This window comes from Ambystoma mexicanum, chromosome 10, assembly GCF_040938575.1.
Source record: "Ambystoma mexicanum isolate Mex_15411 chromosome 10, UKY_AmexF1_1, whole genome shotgun sequence".
NCBI lineage: Eukaryota > Metazoa > Chordata > Amphibia > Caudata > Ambystomatidae > Ambystoma > Ambystoma mexicanum.
Genome location: NC_090932.1, coordinates 1,536,149,147 through 1,536,169,661, shown reverse-complemented (window position 1 = coordinate 1,536,169,661; position 20,515 = coordinate 1,536,149,147). Strand labels below are relative to the sequence as shown.

The 20,515-nt window shown below is 50.5% G+C and overlaps 6 non-coding genes across 6 annotated transcripts; all 6 read left to right on the top strand.

Annotated features, from left to right (window-relative positions):
- Positions 1–1,487: 1,487 nt before the first annotated feature.
- On the top strand, positions 1,488–1,628 carry LOC138496431 (U4 spliceosomal RNA). Its single transcript, XR_011277943.1, has one exon. It is a non-coding gene; the product is annotated as a U4 spliceosomal RNA (small nuclear RNA).
- A 3,508-nt stretch (positions 1,629–5,136) lies between these two features.
- LOC138496430 (U4 spliceosomal RNA) lies at positions 5,137–5,277 on the top strand. The gene has a single exon (XR_011277942.1). It is a non-coding gene; the product is annotated as a U4 spliceosomal RNA (small nuclear RNA).
- A 3,507-nt stretch (positions 5,278–8,784) lies between these two features.
- LOC138496630 (U4 spliceosomal RNA) lies at positions 8,785–8,925 on the top strand. The gene has a single exon (XR_011278124.1). It is a non-coding gene; the product is annotated as a U4 spliceosomal RNA (small nuclear RNA).
- A 3,507-nt stretch (positions 8,926–12,432) lies between these two features.
- On the top strand, positions 12,433–12,573 carry LOC138496429 (U4 spliceosomal RNA). The gene has a single exon (XR_011277941.1). It is a non-coding gene; the product is annotated as a U4 spliceosomal RNA (small nuclear RNA).
- Positions 12,574–16,081: 3,508 nt separating this feature from the next.
- On the top strand, positions 16,082–16,222 carry LOC138496428 (U4 spliceosomal RNA). Its single transcript, XR_011277940.1, has one exon. It is a non-coding gene; the product is annotated as a U4 spliceosomal RNA (small nuclear RNA).
- A 3,507-nt stretch (positions 16,223–19,729) lies between these two features.
- Positions 19,730–19,870, top strand: LOC138496426 (U4 spliceosomal RNA). The gene has a single exon (XR_011277939.1). It is a non-coding gene; the product is annotated as a U4 spliceosomal RNA (small nuclear RNA).
- The last annotated feature ends 645 nt before the right edge of the window (positions 19,871–20,515 follow it).

Here is a 20,515-nt window from a genome sequence, read left to right as displayed (position 1 = left end):
CAGTTGTTCCACACATGACATTCAATGGCCTTCATACAGAGGGGTGGGAGCTAGCTTCAAGCTGACACATTGCATATGAAAAAGGTGTTGGGGTTTCCTGCCCTGTGTTAGTTCTGTGAACAGGCCTCTTGGCAGGCCTGCTTCACTTAACTCTCATCAGTATGCGCTGCCATCAGAGAGAACCTAACAATAGGCAGGGCATATCGATGGAGCCTTTGCTATTTTAAGTAGGCTGACCAGGGCCGGAGGAAGGCGTTGCCTTCCCCCTTCAGAGATGCTTTGATGTACCCATGGCTGTCACATTGCAGCTAAATGTGACAGGAGGACCGCACCGGTAGACTGTGTCCCCCAGAGTGCACTTGACTATGTGTTTGTTGTGCAGTGTCCATTGGGAAATGTGTGCGGAATAGCCCCACACATTTCCAGGAGGTTTACCTACCAACATTCCATTTCTTTTTTAAAAGTATCAAACCAGCCCAGGCGGAGCGCACACCGGATGGTGCGGATGGTCTAATTCCTCACTCTTGGTCAGGTTCTTCAATTCCTACCAGTCAAGTGGTCTCTTCTGTCTGTGTCTGCACTTCATTTGCACAGCAAACAGGCATGTCTTTCCCATGGCAACAGTGTCTTCTCCAAGCTGCACACACAGACAGCCGTTTCTCAGGCTAAATGTTCTCTTCTGACCTCAGTGGCAGAGCCACACTAAGCAGATGGCTCTGCAAAGGCCCAGGGGCTACAGCAAAAAGCCTGAACAGGGCAAGGCCGCTTCATTTTTGGCAGTGGAGTGGAAGTAGAATTGCAGGGTCCGCCCTATGAGACAGGGTACAAGACGTGAATTACATAGGACCTTTTCACTTTTCCCAGAGTCCCCTGCAAAATCGGGTCTATTTTCAAGGACAAGTGCAATTATCACAAACAGGTAGGTATGTGATGGCATGGAAATGTATCGAAATTGTAATGCTTTGGTCAACAGTTGGAACGCTCAGAGACAAATTGATTCACTTCTTGTCAATGTCCTGGCTGCACTGCAGAAACAGCTGGTCGTCCTGGTGGAGCATCACTTCATCTGTCCCCAAAGGAGCCCATTTCTCGATGCTGTCCTCGCTCCTGTGCAATCCTCCAATGGCTCTTTGCATTCTCAAGCCTCTCCCATGTTGCCTTGGCAGCGGCCTGCCCAATAATCTCTCAGGAGGGCGGGGTCACTTGCCAACAGGCCACCGATCATGCTAAGGGAAAGAGCGCACAGGTAGCAGCCTGCTCATTTGCATGTTTACTCCCAGAATCCTATGCATACCTTGCTACTATATTTGCTGTCAGTTTGGTGAGCGCAAGATGATACAGGTGTTCACCTCAACAAATCTCGGCACTGGAATCCAGGCGGTTTTATGAGTTTGACAAAGGATGCTCAGGATGGAGCTTGCTGGGATCAGTGCAAGTTAAATGGGAATCCATTCCCGGGGCGCATGGGCCTCTGGGTCAGGTGCTTTAGCTTTGCGCAGTGGCAGTATCGTAGCTCATGAGGTTTAACCGAGGCGCGATTATTGCTTATTGAAAACTTTACCCAATACCCCGCCATGACAGCTTGAAATATAGCTGGAATTGGTAATTTTTGACAGTCTCTACGGAGGCTGAACCGATTTGTTTGAAAAGGAGACAATGACGCTTTTACTCCACTGGAGAAGACCTAGCAAGAGGGGTGTGTTTTTCGGAACCCATCCCTTCTATTCTTTGTTCTCTCGTGGCCTACCCTCAACAAAGGGGTTTACTGCCAGAAGCTAGCGCATTCGTAAACTCCAAGCGGCGCAGCGAAGTCTATGGAACCGTGACCATGCAGCAGGTGCATTAAGCGCCTCAGTTGTCTCGCTGCCTTCCTGATCTCACGACATGAAAACCATGAGCTTTCAGAACCTAGCAGACAGTGACCTGTCTGCCTTCGATCCTCTTTGCCACATCTGCTCTTGCGAAAGTCATCAGATTGTTGGATGGTTACTCAGGGAGGTCTGGCTGCCACTGAAGCCAACCGCAGCAGAGGGGTCGCTTTACCTTTGGCCTTCGCTCACCATCTCAGTCTTCCCAAGAGAGGCAAAAGGGCATTTCTGTCCCCATGCATTCTATAGACACATATTCACGTGGAGTCAACAACCCGACCTCTCTTGGTGTGACGAATCAACTTCCGGGGCACTAGTGGTCCAGGGAGGAATATCGCTTTCTAGACCATCAATCAGTCCCACACCTCTAGTACACCGGAAGGGGTCCGAACAGTGGACGGAACGTCAGGCTGGTTAGTTGCAACAGAGCGAAAAAACAATTGTGACCCACTGATAAAAGGGACTGTCCAGTCAAGGTTGTATACAAATATCTACTTTAGTATTAATACAACAGACAGTTCTAACACACTACAAAATACAACCCACCCTATAAAGGAAAACAGGGGACAGACAGTTTCACAAAGGAGAGGGATGCACTCTGGATACTGACAGGAGTGCAGTCGGTAAAGCAATCAGTCTGAACTGTTCAAGGTTATTTGGTTGCAGCAGCAAGGGAGCAAGAGGTCGTAAATGTCACTAAGGGCCTTCGGAGAAGGACAGGGGGGACAGAACCACAATGTAACTGGTGTTTGAGATGATCTTGGTACTCGACAGCATCGAGTGGCTTCCAGCATGCTTTGTAGCTCCGGCGACAGAGTTCAAGAGGGACGACAGATGCGGATATCAGTTGGCAGGCAGTTTGGTAAGCGAGGCTGGGCGGACGGCTGCAGGCTGCCCTACCCGGCGGCTCGGGGTGAAGAATCGTTGTCTGTGTGCTGGTTGGTGGATCTGGAACGCTGGTCGAGGGTTCTCAGACGGCTTTAGTGACTGCAGCGTGAGAACAGCCACAGTGGTGCAGCCGGTCGCAGTTTGAGAGCTCGACTGCTTCGAAAAAGTCCTTAAAAGATGGACGCTGGTTGATGCTTGTTGTGGCACTCCTCCGAGCTTCTTCTCAATGCTTGGGTCGACGTTTAAGGCGGCCGACCCAAAGCTGAGAAGAGTGTTTGCCGGCAACGGCCTTGTCCTTTGTTCAGAGACTCTCTGGCACTTCCCACCTAGGAAGTTTGCTGGCTTAACCTAGCAGGGCACGCTGTGTGCTGGCTGGATACCGGTTCTGGTGCTGCTTGATGGATCCTCTGAGTCGGGTATCTCCCTCTGTTCCCTGGGAGATGTTTTGGGAGGTATTTTGCTTCCCTCTTGGAAATCCTGGACTTCCTTCACTGGCGGAAGCCGTGAGGCAGACTGTACCATCACCGAGGGTCCGAATGAGTCCTTCTTTGTACTCCTTTTGAAGTCGTCGGATGATCTGCTTAGTGAGGGGCTCAGCCCTCTTTTAAAGCCAAATGGGCCCCAGTGATTGGAGCATGCTAAGCCTACCTTAAAGACCCAATCCTGGGTCCCCACCACCAATCTTCTGTCATGCGTAAGGTCATGACCAGAGTGCTTTGCAACAGGAAAGGTAAGGGGTGACAACATGTACTACTAAGCCGCACCCATCTTCCTGTCTCCTGTGGATCAAAGTGGCTCTCTGGTTAATTGAGCTCGAGAACAGACTGTCTGCATCAAATCACATATATCTTCCCTCTGAAAGGGGGTGGCCCTGCAGCGGTTGCCTACTGTAAACAGTTGTTCCACACATGACATTCAATGGCCTTCATACAGAGGGGTGGGAGCTAGCTTCAAGCTGACACATTGCATATGAAAAAGGTGTTGGGGTTTCCTGCCCTGTGTTAGTTCTGTGAACAGGCCTCTTGGCAGGCCTGCTTCACTTAACTCTCATCAGTATGCGCTGCCATCAGAGAGAACCTAACAATAGGCAGGGCATATCGATGGAGCCTTTGCTATTTTAAGTAGGCTGACCAGGGCCGGAGGAAGGCGTTGCCTTCCCCCTTCAGAGATGCTTTGATGTACCCATGGCTGTCACATTGCAGCTAAATGTGACAGGAGGACCGCACCGGTAGACTGTGTCCCCCAGAGTGCACTTGACTATGTGTTTGTTGTGCAGTGTCCATTGGGAAATGTGTGCGGAATAGCCCCACACATTTCCAGGAGGTTTACCTACCAACATTCCATTTCTTTTTTAAAAGTATCAAACCAGCCCAGGCGGAGCGCACACTCCCCGTGCGGATGGTCTAATTCCTCACTCTTGGTCAGGTTCTTCAATTCCTACCAGTCAAGTGGTCTCTTCTGTCTGTGTCTGCACTTCATTTGCACAGCAAACAGGCATGTCTTTCCCATGGCAACAGTGTCTTCTCCAAGCTGCACACACAGACAGCCGTTTCTCAGGCTAAATGTTCTCTTCTGACCTCAGTGGCAGAGCCACACTAAGCAGATGGCTCTGCAAAGGCCCAGGGGCTACAGCAAAAAGCCTGAACAGGGCAAGGCCGCTTCATTTTTGGCAGTGGAGTGGAAGTAGAATTGCAGGGTCCGCCCTATGAGACAGGGTACAAGACGTGAATTACATAGGACCTTTTCACTTTTCCCAGAGTCCCCTGCAAAATCGGGTCTATTTTCAAGGACAAGTGCAATTATCACAAACAGGTAGGTATGTGATGGCATGGAAATGTATCGAAATTGTAATGGTTTGGTCAACTGTTGGAACGCTCAGAGACAAATTGATTCACTTCTTGTCAATGTCCTGGCTGCACTGCAGAAACAGCTGGTCGTCCTGGTGGAGCATCACTTCACCTGTCCCCAAAGGAGCCCATTTCTCGACGCTGTCCTCGCTCCTGTGCAATCCTCCAATGGCTCTTTGCATTGTCAAGCCTCTCCCATGTTGCCTTGGCAGCGGCCTGCCCAATAATCTCTCAGGAGGGCGGGGTCACTTGCCAACAGGCCACCGATCATGCTAAGGGAAAGAGCGCACAGGTAGCAGCCTGCTCATTTGCATGTTTACTCCCAGAATCCTATGCATACCTTGCTACTATATTTGCTGTCAGTTTGGTGAGCGCAAGATGATACAGGTGTTCACCTCAACAAATCTCGGCACTGGAATCCAGGCGGTTTTATGAGTTTGACAAAGGATGCTCAGGATGGAGCTTGCTGGGATCAGTGCAAGTTAAATGGGAATCCATTCCCGGGGCGCACGGGCCTCTGGGTCAGGTGCTTTAGCTTTGCGCAGTGGCAGTATCGTAGCTCATGAGGTTTAACCGAGGCGCGATTATTGCTTATTGAAAACTTTACCCAATACCCCGCCATGACAGCTTGAAATATAGCTGGAATTGGTAATTTTTGACAGTCTCTACGGAGGCTGAACCGATTTGTTTGAAAAGGAGACAATGACGCTTTTACTCCACTGGAGAAGACCTAGCAAGAGGGGTGTGTTTTTCGGAACCCATCCCTTCTATTCTTTGTTCTCTCTTGGCCTACCCTCAACAAAGGGGTTTAATTCCAGAAGCTAGCGCATTCGTAAACTCCAAGCGGCGCAGCGAAGTCTATGGAACCGTGACCATGCAGCAGGTGCATTAAGCGCCTCAGTTGTCTCGCTGCCTTCCTGATCTCACGACATGAAAACCATGAGCTTTCAGAACCTAGCAGACAGTGACCTGTCTGCCTTCGATCCTCTTTGCCACATCTGCTCTTGCGAAAGTCATCAGATTGTTGGATGGTTACTCAGGGAGGTCTGGCTGCCACTGAAGCCAACCGCAGCAGAGGGGTCGCTTTACCTTTGGCCTTCGCTCACCATCTCAGTCTTCCCAAGAGAGGCAAAAGGGCATTTCTGTCCCCATGCATTCTATAGACACATATTCACGTGGAGTCAACAACCCGACCTCTCTTGGTGTGACGAATCAACTTCCGGGGCACTAGTGGTCCAGGGAGGAATATCGCTTTCTAGACCATCAATCAGTCCCACACCTCTAGTACACCGGAAGGGGTCCGAACAGTGGACGGAACGTCAGGCTGGTTAGTTGCAACAGAGCGAAAAAACAATTGTGACCCACTGATAAAAGGGACTGTCCAGTCAAGGTTGTATACAAATATCTACTTTAGTATTAATACAACAGACAGTTCTAACACACTACAAAATACAACCCACCCTATAAAGGAAAACAGGGGACAGACAGTTTCACAAAGGAGAGGGATGCACTCTGGATACTGACAGGAGTGCAGTCGGTAAAGCAATCAGTCTGAACTGTTCAAGGTTATTTGGTTGCAGCAGCAAGGGAGCAAGAGGTCGTAAATGTCACTAAGGGCCTTCGGAGAAGGACCAGGGGGACAGAACCACAATGTAACTGGTGTTTGAGATGATCTTGGTACTCGACAGCATCGAGTGGCTTCCAGCATGCTTTGTAGCTCCGGCGACAGAGTTCAAGAGGGACGACAGATGCGGATATCAGTTGGCAGGCAGTTTGGTAAGCGAGGCTGGGCGGACGGCTGCAGGCTGCCCTACCCGGCGGCTCGGGGTGAAGAATCGTTGTCTGTGTGCTGGTTGGTGGATCTGGAACGCTGGTCGAGGGTTCTCAGACGGCTTTAGTGACTGCAGCGTGAGAACAGCCACAGTGGTGCAGCCGGTCGCAGTTTGAGAGCTCGACTGCTTCGAAAAAGTCCTTAAAAGATGGACGCTGGTTGATGCTTGTTGTGGCACTCCTCCGAGCTTCTTCTCAATGCTTGGGTCGACGTTTAAGGCGGCCGACCCAAAGCTGAGAAGAGTGTTTGCCGGCAACGGCCTTGTCCTTTGTTCAGAGACTCTCTGGCACTTCCCACCTAGGAAGCTTACTGGCTTAACCTAGCAGGGCACGCTGTGTGCTGGCTGGGTACCGGTTCTGGTGCTGCTTGATGGATCCTCTGAGTCAGGTATCTCCCTCTGTTCCCTGGGAGATGTTTTGGGAGGTATTTTGCTTCCCTCTTGGAAATCCTGGACTTCCTTCACTGGCGGAAGCCGTGAGGCAGACTGTACCATCACCGAGGGTCCGAATGAGTCCTTCTTCGTACTCCTTTTGAAGTCGTCGGATGATCTGCTTAGTGAGGGGCTCAGCCCTCTTTTAAAGCCAAATGGGCCCCAGTGATTGGAGCATGCTAAGCCTACCTTAAAGACCCAATCCTGGGTCCCCACCACCAATCTTCTGTCATGCGTAAGGTCATGACCAGAGTGCTTTGCAACAGGAAAGGTAAGGGGTGACAACATGTACTACTAAGCCGCACCCATCTTCCTGTCTCCTGTGGATCAAGTGGCTCTCTGGTTAATTGAGCTCGAGAACAGACTGTCTGCATCAAATCACATATATCTTCCCTCTGAAAGGGGGTGGCCCTGCAGCGGTTGCCTACTGTAAACAGTTGTTCCACACATGACATTCAATGGCCTTCATACAGAGGGGTGGGAGCTAGCTTCAAGCTGACACATTGCATATGAAAAAGGTGTTGGGGTTTCCTGCCCTGTGTTAGTTCTGTGAACAGGCCTCTTGGCAGGCCTGCTTCACTTAACTCTCATCAGTATGCGCTGCCATCAGAGAGAACCTAACAATAGGCAGGGCATATCGATGGAGCCTTTGCTATTTTAAGTAGGCTGACCAGGGCCGGAGGAAGGCGTTGCCTTCCCCCTTCAGAGATGCTTTGATGTACCCATGGCTGTCACATTGCAGCTAAATGTGACAGGAGGACCGCACCGGTAGACTGTGTCCCCCAGAATGCACTTGACTATGTGTTTGTTGTGCAGTGTCCATTGGGAAATGTGTGCGGAATAGCCCCACACATTTCCAGGAGGTTTACCTACCAACATTCCATTTCTTTTTTTAAAGTATCAAACCAGCCCAGGCGGAGCGCACACTCCCCGTGCGGATGGTCTAATTCCTCACTCTTGGTCAGGTTCTTCAATTCCTACCAGTCAAGTGGTCTCTTCTGTCTGTGTCTGCACTTCATTTGCACAGCAAACAGGCATGTCTTTCCCATGGCAACAGTGTCTTCTCCAAGCTGCACACACAGACAGCCGTTTCTCAGGCTAAATGTTCTCTTCTGACCTCCGTGGCAGAGCCACACTAAGCAGATGGCTCTGCAAAGGCCCAGGGGCTACAGCAAAAAGCCTGAACAGGGCAAGGCCGCTTCATTTTTGGCAGTGGAGTGGAAGTAGAATTGCAGGGTCCGCCCTATGAGACAGGGTACAAGACGTGAATTACATAGGACCTTTTCACTTTTCCCAGAGTCCCCTGCAAAATCGGGTCTATTTTCAAGGACAAGTGCAATTATCACAAACAGGTAGGTATGTGATGGCATGGAAATGTATCGAAATTGTAATGGTTTGGTCAACAGTTGGAACGCTCAGAGACAAATTGATTCACTTCTTGTCAATGTCCTGGCTGCACTGCAGAAACAGCTGGTCGTCCTGGTGGAGCATCACTTCACCTGTCCCCAAAGGAGCCCATTTCTCGATGCTGTCCTCGCTCCTGTGCAATCCTCCAATGGCTCTTTGCATTCTCAAGCCTCTCCCATGTTGCCTTGGCAGCGGCCTGCCCAATAATCTCTCAGGAGGGCGGGGTCACTTGCCAACAGGCCACCGATCATGCTAAGGGAAAGAGCGCACAGGTAGCAGCCTGCTCATTTGCATGTTTACTCCCAGAATCCTATGCATACCTTGCTACTATATTTGCTGTCAGTTTGGTGAGCGCAAGATGATACAGGTGTTCACCTCAACAAATCTCGGCACTGGAATCCAGGCGGTTTTATGAGTTTGACAAAGGATGCTCAGGATGGAGCTTGCTGGGATCAGTGCAAGTTAAATGGGAATCCATTCCCGGGGCGCACGGGCCTCTGGGTCAGGTGCTTTAGCTTTGCGCAGTGGCAGTATCGTAGTTCATGAGGTTTAACCGAGGCGCGATTATTGCTTATTGAAAACTTTACCCAATACCCCGCCATGACAGCTTGAAATATAGCTGGAATTGGTAATTTTTGACAGTCTCTACGGAGACTGAACCGATTTGTTTGAAAAGGAGACGATGACGCTTTTACTCCACTGGAGAAGACCTAGCAAGAGGGGTGTGTTTTTCGGAACCCATCCCTTCTATTCTTTGTTCTCTCGTGGCCTACCCTCAACAAAGGGGTTTACTTCCAGAAGCTAGCGCATTCGTAAACTCCAAGCGGCGCAGCGAAGTCTATGGAACCGTGACCATGCAGCAGGTGCATTAAGCGCCTCAGTTGTCTCGCTGCCTTCCTGATCTCACGACATGAAGACCATGAGCTTTCAGAACCTAGCAGACAGTGACCTGTCTGCCTTCGATCCTCTTTGCCACATCTGCTCTTGCGAAAGTCATCAGATTGTTGGATGGTTACTCAGGGAGGTCTGGCTGCCACTGAAGCCAACCGCAGCAGAGGGGTCGCTTTACCTTTGGCCTTCGCTCACCATCTCAGTCTTCCCAAGAGAGGCAAAAGGGCATTTCTGTCCCCATGCATTCTATAGACACATATTCACGTGGAGTCAACAACCCGACCTCTCTTGGTGTGACGAATCAACTTCCGGGGCACTAGTGGTCCAGGGAGGAATATCGCTTTCTAGACCATCAATCAGTCCCACACCTCTAGTACACCGGAAGGGGTCCGAACAGTGGACGGAACGTCAGGCTGGTTAGTTGCAACAGAGCGAAAAAACAATTGTGACCCACTGATAAAAGGGACTGTCCAGTCAAGGTTGTATACAAATATCTACTTTAGTATTAATACAACAGACAGTTCTAACACACTACAAAATACAACCCACCCTATAAAGGAAAACAGGGGACAGACAGTTTCACAAAGGAGAGGGATGCACTCTGGATACTGACAGGAGTGCAGTCGGTAAAGCAATCAGTCTGAACTGTTCAAGGTTATTTGGTTGCAGCAGCAAGGGAGCAAGAGGTCGTAAATGTCACTAAGGGCCTTCGGAGAAGGACCAGGGGGACAGAACCACAATGTAACTGGTGTTTGAGATGATCTTGGTACTCGACAGCATCGAGTGGCTTCCAGCATGCTTTGTAGCTCTGGCGACAGAGTTCAAGAGGGACGACAGATGCGGATATCAGTTGGCAGGCAGTTTGGTAAGCGAGGCTGGGCGGACGGCTGCAGGCTGCCCTACCCGGCGGCTCGGGGTGAAGAATCGTTGTCTGTGTGCTGGTTGGTGGATCTGGAACGCTGGTCGAGGGTTCTCAGACGGCTTTAGTGACTGCAGCGTGAGAACAGCCACAGTGGTGCAGCCGGTCGCAGTTTGAGAGCTCGACTGCTTCGAAAAAGTCCTTAAAAGATGGACGCTGGTTGATGCTTGTTGTGGCACTCCTCCGAGCTTCTTCTCAATGCTTGGGTCGACGTTTAAGGCGGCCGACCCAAAGCTGAGAAGAGTGTTTGCCGGCAACGGCCTTGTCCTTTGTTCAGAGACTCTCTGGCACTTCCCACCTAGGAAGCTTGCTGGCTTAACCTAGCAGGGCACGCTGTGTGCTGGCTGGGTACCGGTTCTGGTGCTGCTTGATGGATCCTCTGAGTCGGGTATCTCCCTCTGTTCCCTGGGAGATGTTTTGGGAGGTATTTTGCTTCCCTCTTGGAAATCCTGGACTTCCTTCACTGGCGGAAGCCGTGAGGCAGACTGTACCATCACAGAGGGTCCGAATGAGTCCTTCTTCGTACTCCTTTTGAAGTCGTCGGATGATCTGCTTAGTGAGGGGCTCAGCCCTCTTTTAAAGCCAAATGGGCCCCAGTGATTGGAGCATGCTAAGCCTACCTTAAAGACCCAATCCTGGGTCCCCACCACCAATCTTCTGTCATGCGTAAGGTCATGACCAGAGTGCTTTGCAACAGGAAAGGTAAGGGGTGACAACATGTACTACTAAGCCGCACCCATCTTCCTGTCTCCTGTGGATCAAAGTGGCTCTCTGGTTAATTGAGCTCGAGAACAGACTGTCTGCATCAAATCACATATATCTTCCCTCTGAAAGGGGGTGGCCCTGCAGCGGTTGCCTACTGTAAACAGTTGTTCCACACATGACATTCAATGGCCTTCATACAGAGGGGTGGGAGCTAGCTGCAAGCTGACACATTGCATATGAAAAAGGTGTTGGGGTTTCCTGCCCTGTGTTAGTTCTGTGAACAGGCCTCTTGGCAGGCCTGCTTCACTTAACTCTCATCAGTATGCGCTGCCATCAGAGAGAACCTAACAATAGGCAGGGCATATCGATGGAGCCTTTGCTATTTTAAGTAGGCTGACCAGGGCCGGAGGAAGGCGTTGCCTTCCCCCTTCAGAGATGCTTTGATGTACCCATGGCTGTCACATTGCAGCTAAATGTGACAGGAGGACCGCACCGGTAGACTCTGTCCCCCAGAGTGCACTTGACTATGTGTTTGTTGTGCAGTGTCCATTGGGAAATGTGTGCGGAATAGCCCCACACATTTCCAGGAGGTTTACCTACCAACATTCCATTTCTTTTTTAAAAGTATCAAACCAGCCCAGGCGGAGCGCACACTCCCCGTGCGGATGGTCTAATTCCTCACTCTTGGTCAGGTTCTTCAATTCCTACCAGTCAAGTGGTCTCTTCTGTCTGTGTCTGCACTTCATTTGCACAGCAAACAGGCATGTCTTTCCCATGGCAACAGTGTCTTCTCCAAGCTGCACACACAGACAGCCGTTTCTCAGGCTAAATGTTCTCTTCTGACCTCAGTGGCAGAGCCACACTAAGCAGATGGCTCTGCAAAGGCCCAGGGGCTACAGCAAAAAGCCTGAACAGGGCAAGGCCGCTTCATTTTTGGCAGTGGAGTGGAAGTAGAATTGCAGGGTCCGCCCTATGAGACAGGGTACAAGACGTGAATTACATAAGACCTTTTCACTTTCCCAGAGTCCCCTGCAAAATCGGGTCTATTTTCAAGGACAAGTGCAATTATCACAAACAGGTAGGTATGTGATGGCATGGAAATGTATCGAAATTGTAATGGTTTGGTCAACAGTTGGAACGCTCAGAGACAAATTGATTCACTTCTTGTCAATGTCCTGGCTGCACTGCAGAAACAGCTGGTCGTCCTGGTGGAGCATCACTTCACCTGTCCCCAAAGGAGCCCATTTCTCGATGCTGTCCTCGCTCCTGTGCAATCCTCCAATGGCTCTTTGCATTCTCAAGCCTCTCCCATGTTGCCTTGGCAGCGGCCTGCCCAATAATCTCTCAGGAGGGCGGGGTCACTTGCCAACAGGCCACCGATCATGCTAAGGGAAAGAGCGCACAGGTAGCAGCCTGCTCATTTGCATGTTTACTCCCAGAATCCTATGCATACCTTGCTACTATATTTGCTGTCAGTTTGGTGAGCGCAAGATGATACAGGTGTTCACCTCAACAAATCTCGGCACTGGAATCCAGGCGGTTTTATGAGTTTGACAAAGGATGCGCAGGATGGACCTTGCTGGGATCAGTGCAAGTTAAATGGGAATCCATTCCCGGGGCGCACGGGCCTCTGGGTCAGGTGCTTTAGCTTTGCGCAGTGGCAGTATCGTAGCTCATGAGGTTTAACCGAGGCGCGATTATTGCTTATTGAAAACTTTACCCAATACCCCGCCATGACAGCTTGAAATATAGCTGGAATTGGTAATTTTTGACAGTCTCTACGGAGGCTGAACCGATTTGTTTGAAAAGGAGACAATGACGCTTTTACTCCACTGGAGAAGACCTAGCAAGAGGGGTGTGTTTTTCGGAACCCATCCCTTCTATTCTTTGTTCTCTCGTGGCCTACCCTCAACAAAGGGGTTTACTTCCAGAAGCTAGCGCATTCGTAAACTCCAAGCGGCGCAGCGAAGTCTATGGAACCGTGACCATGCAGCAGGTGCATTAAGCGCCTCAGTTGTCTCGCTGCCTTCCTGATCTCACGACATGAAAACCATGAGCTTTCAGAACCTAGCAGACAGTGACCTGTCTGCCTTCGATCCTCTTTGCCACATCTGCTCTTGCGAAAGTCATCAGATTGTTGGATGGTTACTCAGGGAGGTCTGGCTGCCACTGAAGCCAACCGCAGCAGAGGGGTCGCTTTACCTTTGGCCTTCGCTCACCATCTCAGTCTTCCCAAGAGAGGCAAAAGGGCATTTCTGTCCCCATGCATTCTATAGACACATATTCACGTGGAGTCAACAACCCGACCTCTCTTGGTGTGACGAATCAACTTCCGGGGCACTAGTGGTCCAGGGAGGAATATCGCTTTCTAGACCATCAATCAGTCCCACACCTCTAGTACACCGGAAGGGGTCCGAACAGTGGACGGAACGTCAGGCTGGTTAGTTGCAACAGAGCGAAAAAACAATTGTGACCCACTGATAAAAGGGACTGTCCAGTCAAGGTTGTATACAAATATCTACTTTAGTATTAATACAACAGACAGTTCTAACACACTACAAAATACAACCCACCCTATAAAGGAAAACAGGGGACAGACAGTTTCACAAAGGAGAGGGATGCACTCTGGATACTGACAGGAGTGCAGTCGGTAAAGCAATCAGTCTGAACTGTTCAAGGTTATTTGGTTGCAGCAGCAAGGGAGCAAGAGGTCGTAAATGTCACTAAGGGCCTTCGGAGAAGGACCAGGGGGACAGAACCACAATGTAACTGGTGTTTGAGATGATCTTGGTACTCGACAGCATCGAGTGGCTTCCAGCATGCTTTGTAGCTCCGGCGACAGAGTTCAAGAGGGACGACAGATGCGGATATCAGTTGGCAGGCAGTTTGGTAAGCGAGGCTGGGCGGACGGCTGCAGGCTGCCCTACCCGGCGGCTCGGGGTGAAGAATCGTTGTCTGTGTGCTGGTTGGTGGATCTGGAACGCTGGTCGAGGGTTCTCAGACGGCTTTAGTGACTGCAGCGTGAGAACAGCCACAGTGGTGCAGCCGGTCGCAGTTTGAGAGCTCGACTGCTTCGAAAAAGTCCTTAAAAGATGGACGCTGGTTGATGCTTGTTGTGGCACTCCTCCGAGCTTCTTCTCAATGCTTGGGTCGACGTTTAAGGCGGCCGACCCAAAGCTGAGAAGAGTGTTTGCCGGCAACGGCCTTGTCCTTTGTTCAGAGACTCTCTGGCACTTCCCACCTAGGAAGCTTGCTGGCTTAACCTAGCAGGGCACGCTGTGTGCTGGCTGGGTACCGGTTCTGGTGCTGCTTGATGGATCCTCTGAGTCGGGTATCTCCCTCTGTTCCCTGGGAGATGTTTTGGGAGGTATTTTGCTTCCCTCTTGGAAATCCTGGACTTCCTTCACTGGCGGAAGCCGTGAGGCAGACTGTACCATCACCGAGGGTCCGAATGAGTCCTTCTTCGTACTCCTTTTGAAGTCGTCGGATGATCTGCTTAGTGAGGGGCTCAGCCCTCTTTTAAAGCCAAATGGGCCCCAGTGATTGGAGCATGCTAAGCCTACCTTAAAGACCCAATCCTGGGTCCCCACCACCAATCTTCTGTCATGCGTAAGGTCATGACCAGAGTGCTTTGCAACAGGAAAGGTAAGGGGTGACAACATGTACTACTAAGCCGCACCCATCTTCCTGTCTCCTGTGGATCAAAGTGGCTCTCTGGTTAATTGAGCTCGAGAACAGACTGTCTGCATCAAATCACATATATCTTCCCTCTGAAAGGGGGTGGCCCTGCAGCGGTTGCCTACTTTAAACAGTTGTTCCACACATGACATTCAATGGCCTTCATACAGAGGGGTGGGAGCTAGCTTCAAGCTGACACATTGCATATGAAAAAGGTGTTGGGGTTTCCTGCCCTGTGTTAGTTCTGTGAACAGGCCTCTTGGCAGGCCTGCTTCACTTAACTCTCATCAGTATGCGCTGCCATCAGAGAGAACCTAACAATAGGCAGGGCATATCGATGGAGCCTTTGCTATTTTAAGTAGGCTGACCAGGGCCGGAGGAAGGCGTTGCCTTCCCCCTTCAGAGATGCTTTGATGTACCCATGGCTGTCACATTGCAGCTAAATGTGACAGGAGGACCGCACCGGTAGACTGTGTCCCCCAGAGTGCACTTGACTATGTGTTTGTTGTGCAGTGTCCATTGGGAAATGTGTGCGGAATAGCCCCACACATTTCCAGGAGGTTTACCTACCAACATTCCATTTCTTTTTTAAAAGTATCAAACCAGCCCAGGCGGAGCGCACACTCCCCGTGCGGATGGTCTAATTCCTCACTCTTGGTCAGGTTCTTCAATTCCTACCAGTCAAGTGGTCTCTTCTGTCTGTGTCTGCACTTCATTTGCACAGCAAACAGGCATGTCTTTCCCATGGCAACAGTGTCTTCTCCAAGCTGCACACACAGACAGCCGTTTCTCAGGCTAAATGTTCTCTTCTGACCTCAGTGGCAGAGCCACACTAAGCAGATGGCTCTGCAAAGGCCCAGGGGCTACAGCAAAAAGCCTGAACAGGGCAAGGCCGCTTCATTTTTGGCAGTGGAGTGGAAGTAGAATTGCAGGGTCCGCCCTATGAGACAGGGTACAAGACGTGAATTACATAGGACCTTTTCACTTTTCCCAGAGTCCCCTGCAAAATCGGGTCTATTTTCAAGGACAAGTGCAATTATCACAAACAGGTAGGTATGTGATGGCATGGAAATGTATCGAAATTGTAATGGTTTGGTCAACAGTTGGAACGCTCAGAGACAAATTGATTCACTTCTTGTCAATGTCCTGGCTGCACTGCAGAAACAGCTGGTCGTCCTGGTGGAGCATCACTTCACCTGTCCCCAAAGGAGCCCATTTCTCGATGCTGTCCTCGCTCCTGTGCAATCCTCCAATGGCTCTTTGCATTCTCAAGCCTCTCCCATGTTGCCTTGGCAGCGGCCTGCCCAATAATCTCTAAGGAGGGCGGGGTCACTTGCCAACAGGCCACCGATCATGCTAAGGGAAAGAGCGCACAGGTAGCAGCCTGCTCATTTGCATGTTTACTCCCAGAATCCTATGCATACCTTGCTACTATATTTGCTGTCAGTTTGGTGAGCGCAAGATGATACAGGTGTTCACCTCAACAAATCTCGGCACTGGAATCCAGGCGGTTTTATGAGTTTGACAAAGGATGGTCAGGATGGAGCTTGCTGGGATCAGTGCAAGTTAAATGGGAATCCATTCCCGGGGCGCACGGGCCTCTGGGTCAGGTGCTTTAGCTTTGCGCAGTGGCAGTATCGTAGCTCATGAGGTTTAACCGAGGCGCGATTATTGCTTATTGAAAACTTTACCCAATACCCCGCCATGACAGCTTGAAATATAGCTGGAATTGGTAATTTTTGACAGTCTCTACGGAGGCTGAACCGATTTGTTTGAAAAGGAGACAATGACGCTTTTACTCCACTGGAGAAGACCTAGCAAGAGGGGTGTGTTTTTCGGAACCCATCCCTTCTATTCTTTGTTCTCTCGTGGCCTACCCTCAACAAAGGGGTTTACTTCCAGAAGCTAGCGCATTCGTAAACTCCAAGCGGTGCAGCGAAGTCTATGGAACCGTGACCATGCAGCAGGTGCATTAAGCGCCTCAGTTGTCTCGCTGCCTTCCTGATCTCACGACATGAAAACCATGAGCTTTCAGAACCTAGCAGACAGTGACCTGTCTGCCTTCGATCCTCTTTGCCACATTTGCTCTTGCGAAAGTCATCAGATTGTTGGATGGTTACTCAGGGAGGTCTGGCTGCCACTGAAGCCAACCGCAGCAGAGGGGTCGCTTTACCTTTGGCCTTCGCTCACCATCTCAGTCTTCCCAAGAGAGGCAAAAGGGCATTTCTGTCCCCATGCATTCTATAGACACATATTCACGTGGAGTCAACAACCCGACCTCTCTTGGTGTGACGAATCAACTTCCGGGGCACTAGTGGTCCAGGGAGGAATATCGCTTTCTAGACCATCAATCAGTCCCACACCTCTAGTACACCGGAAGGGGTCCGAACAGTGGACGGAACGTCAGGCTGGTTAGTTGCAACAGAGCGAAAAAACAATTGTGACCCACTGATAAAAGGGACTGTCCAGTCAAGGTTGTATACAAATATCTACTTTAGTATTAATACAACAGACAGTTCTAACACACTACAAAATACAACCCACCCTATAAAGGAAAACAGGGGACAGACAGTTTCACAAAGGAGAGGGATGCACTCTGGATACTGACAGGAGTGCAGTCGGTAAAGCAATCAGTCTGAACTGTTCAAGGTTATTTGGTTGCAGCAGCAAGGGAGCAAGAGGTCGTAAATGTCACTAAGGGCCTTCGGAGAAGGACCAGGGGGACAGAACCACAATGTAACTGGTGTTTGAGATGATCTTGGTACTCGACAGCATCGAGTGGCTTCCAGCATGCTTTGTAGCTCCGGCGACAGAGTTCAAGAGGGACGACAGATGCGGATATCAGTTGGCAGGCAGTTTGGTAAGCGAGGCTGGGCGGACGGCTGCAGGCTGCCCTACCCGGCGGCTCGGGGTGAAGAATCGTTGTCTGTGTGCTGGTTGGTGGATCTGGAACGCTGGTCGAGGGTTCTCAGACGGCTTTAGTGACTGCAGCGTGAGAACAGCCACAGTGGTGAAGCCGGTCGCAGTTTGAGAGCTCGACTGCTTCGAAAAAGTCCTTAAAAGATGGACGCTGGTTGATGCTTGTTGTTGCACTCCTCCGAGCTTCTTCTCAATGCTTGGGTCGACGTTTAAGGCGGCCGACCCAAAGCTGAGAAGAGTGTTTGCTGGCAACGGCCTTGTCCTTTGTTCAGAGACTCTCTGGCACTTCCCACCTAGGAAGCTTGCTGGCTTAACCTAGCAGGGCACGCTGTGTGCTGGCTGGGTACCGGTTCTGGTGCTGCTTGATGGATCCTCTGAGTCGGGTATCTCCCTCTGTTCCCTGGGAGATGTTTTGGGAGGTATTTTGCTTCCCTCTTGGAAATCCTGGACTTCCTTCACTGGCGGAAGCCGTGAGGCAGACTGTACCATCACCGAGGGTCCGAATGAGTCCTTCTTCGTACTCCTTTTGAAGTCGTCGGATGATCTGCTTAGTGAGGGGCTCAGCCCTCTTTTAAAGCCAAATGGGCCCCAGTGATTGGAGCATGCTAAGCCTACCTTAAAGACCCAATCCTGGGTCCCCACCACCAATCTTCTGTCATGCGTAAGGTCATGACCAGAGTGCTTTGCAACAGGAAAGGTAAGGGGTGACAACATGTACTACTAAGCCGCACCCATCTTCCTGTCTCCTGTGGATCAAAGTGGCTCTCTGGTTAATTGAGCTCGAGAACAGACTGTCTGCATCAAATCACATATATCTTCCCTCTGAAAGGGGGTGGCCCTGCAGCGGTTGCCTACTGTAAACAGTTGTTCCACACATGACATTCAATGGCCTTCATACAGAGGGGTGGGAGCTAGCTGCAAGCTGACACATTGCATATGAAAAAGGTGTTGGGGTTTCCTGCCCTGTGTTAGTTCTGTGAACAGGCCTCTTGGCAGGCCTGCTTCACTTAACTCTCATCAGTATGCGCTGCCATCAGAGAGAACCTAACAATAGGCAGGGCATATCGATGGAGCCTTTGCTATTTTAAGTAGGCTGACCAGGGCCGGAGGAAGGCGTTGCCTTCCCCCTTCAGAGATGCTTTGATGTACCCATGGCTGTCACATTGCAGCTAAATGTGACAGGAGGACCGCACCGGTAGACTCTGTCCCCCAGAGTGCACTTGACTATGTGTTTGTTGTGCAGTGTCCATTGGGAAATGTGTGCGGAATAGCCCCACACATTTCCAGGAGGTTTACCTACCAACATTCCATTTCTTTTTTAAAAGTATCAAACCAGCCCAGGCGGAGCGCACACTCCCCGTGCGGATGGTCTAATTCCTCACTCTTGGTCAGGTTCTTCAATTCCTACCAGTCAAGTGGTCTCTTCTGTCTGTGTCTGCACTTCATTTGCACAGCAAACAGGCATGTCTTTCCCATGGCAACAGTGTCTTCTCCAAGCTGCACACACAGACAGCCGTTTCTCAGGCTAAATGTTCTCTTCTGACCTCAGTGGCAGAGCCACACTAAGCAGATGGCTCTGCAAAGGCCCAGGGGCTACAGCAAAAAGCCTGAACAGGGCAAGGCCGCTTCATTTTTGGCAGTGGAGTGGAAGTAGAATTGCAGGGTCCGCCCTATGAGACAGGGTACAAGACGTGAATTACATAAGACCTTTTCACTTTCCCAGAGTCCCCTGCAAAATCGGGTCTATTTTCAAGGACAAGTGCAATTATCACAAACAGGTAGGTATGTGATGGCATGGAAATGTATCGAAATTGTAATGGTTTGGTCAACAGTTGGAACGCTCAGAGACAAATTGATTCACTTCTTGTCAATGTCCTGGCTGCACTGCAGAAACAGCTGGTCGTCCTGGTGGAGCATCACTTCACCTGTCCCCAAAGGAGCCCATTTCTCGATGCTGTCCTCGCTCCTGTGCAATCCTCCAATGGCTCTTTGCATTCTCAAGCCTCTCCCATGTTGCCTTGGCAGCGGCCTGCCCAATAATCTCTCAGGAGGGCGGGGTCACTTGCCAACAGGCCACCGATCATGCTAAGGGAAAGAGCGCACAGGTAGCAGCCTGCTCATTTGCATGTTTACTCCCAGAATCCTATGCATACCTTGCTACTATATTTGCTGTCAGTTTGGTGAGCGCAAGATGATACAGGTGTTCACCTCAACAAATCTCGGCACTGGAATCCAGGCGGTTTTATGAGTTTGACAAAGGATGCTCAGGATGGAGCTTGCTGGGATCAGTGCAGGTTAAATGGGAATCCATTCCCGGGGCGCACGGGCCTCTGGGTCAGGTGCTTTAGCTTTGCGCAGTGGCAGTATCGTAGCTCATGAGGTTTAACCGAGGCGCGATTATTGCTTATTGAAAACTTTACCCAATACCCCGCCATGACAGCTTGAAATATAGCTGGAATTGGTAATTTTTGACAGTCTCTACGGAGGCTGAACCGATTTGTTTGAAAAGGAGACAATGACGCTTTTACTCCACTGGAGAAGACCTAGCAAGAGGGGTGTGTTTTTCGGAACCCATCCCTTCTATTCTTTGTTCTCTCGTGGCCTACCCTCAACAAAGGGGTTTACTTCCAGAAGCTAGCGCATTCGTAAACTCCAAGCGGCGCAGCGAAGTCTATGGAACCGTGACCATGCAGCAGGTGCATTAAGCGCCTCAGTTGTCTCGCTGCCTTCCTGATCTCACGACATGAAAACCATGAGCTTTCAGAACCTAGCAGACAGTGACCTGTCTGCCTTCGATCCTCTTTGCCACATCTGCTCTTGCGAAAGTCATCAGATTGTTGGATGGTTACTCAGGGAGGTCTGGCTGCCACTGAAGCCAACCGCAGCAGAGGGGTCGCTTTACCTTTGGCCTTCGCTCACCATCTCAGTCTTCCCAAGAGAGGCAAAAGGGCATTTCTGTCCCCATGCATTCTATAGACACATATTCACGTGGAGTCAACAACCCGACCTCTCTTGGTGTGACGAATCAACTTCCGGGGCACTAGTGGTCCAGGGAGGAATATCGCTTTCTAGACCATCAATCAGTCCCACACCTCTAGTACACCGGAAGGGGTCCGAACAGTGGACGGAACG